The sequence below is a fragment of the Brassica oleracea genome, unplaced genomic scaffold, assembly GCF_000695525.1.
Source record: "Brassica oleracea var. oleracea cultivar TO1000 unplaced genomic scaffold, BOL UnpScaffold03661, whole genome shotgun sequence".
NCBI classification, from domain to species: domain Eukaryota; kingdom Viridiplantae; phylum Streptophyta; class Magnoliopsida; order Brassicales; family Brassicaceae; genus Brassica; species Brassica oleracea.
In genome coordinates, this window is record NW_013620186.1 from 1 (window position 1) to 1,043 (window position 1,043).

The 1,043-nt window shown below is 37.6% G+C and overlaps 1 pseudogene; it reads left to right on the forward strand.

Moving 5' to 3' along the window:
- Positions 1–148: 148 nt before the first annotated feature.
- On the forward strand, positions 149–796 carry LOC106321891 (annotated as a pseudogene).
- The last annotated feature ends 247 nt before the right edge of the window (positions 797–1,043 follow it).

Sequence of the window (1,043 nt, forward strand, 5' to 3'; positions counted from 1 at the left end):
CCCATCTTTTGGTTTTACTTCTTCAAATTTCATTTCTTAGACTTGAAAAAGGTTGAAGAAAATAATCTCAACTAAATATCTTTTTTCACTTAACTATCTTTAAAGTACAACTTTAATATAAACAAGATTATCGCATAGTTGTTTTGAAATGTTCATTGTACTACACACCAAACTCCAACCCAGACACAAAACTATTATAAATAACCCACACGCACACATACAATAAGGAAACCCTTACATCAGTTAATAATATCTCTAAACAATATGAACGACATGATGGGTGGATCTTCTCATGCGGCTCCGGCACCTTCACCGTCGGCGTTTTTCCAACATCGCCGACGTCATCACGGTGGCATGATGCACATGACCTTCTTCTGGGGGAAAAACACGGAGGTTCTATTCGACGGATGGCCAGGGACCAGTCTGACCATGTATTGGGTCTGCCTAGCCTCCATTTTCGTCACTTCCGCATTGTCAGAGTGGATTTCGCGATGCGGGGTCATGAAAGTCGGTCCAGCTAGCTTTGGCGGCGGGCTAGTCCAGACGTTGGTTTACACCGTGAGGGCTTGTTTGTCTTATTTGATCATGCTGGCCGTGATGTCATTCAATGGAGGAGTCTTCTTGGCTGCAATGGCTGGTTTTGGATTAGGGTTTATGATTTTTGGAAGTAGGTCTTTTAAGGACACTGGAAGTAATAACAATCACACCGAAATTCAATCACATTGTTGATTGATTCTTTGTAGGCTTTATTTTTCCCCCGTTTAAATAATAATAACGAAAAAAAATTATTTCAAGATTTTAAGATTTTAGTATTTTTTTGTCTAAGATATAATTGGATTTTGTTTACGGTCATGTTGATTCAATAAATTAAACAAACGCTGGTTCAAGTCCTATTATTTTGTGTATTTATTTATTTTAACTTTGTTACATTTTAGGTTACTAATGTACGTATTCCTGTTTCATGAATTCAGAGGCTGAGGGAGAAGCTTCGATTGGTAAGAACTCAAAATACTCTTCGAATGAATTAATACTGATTAGAAGTT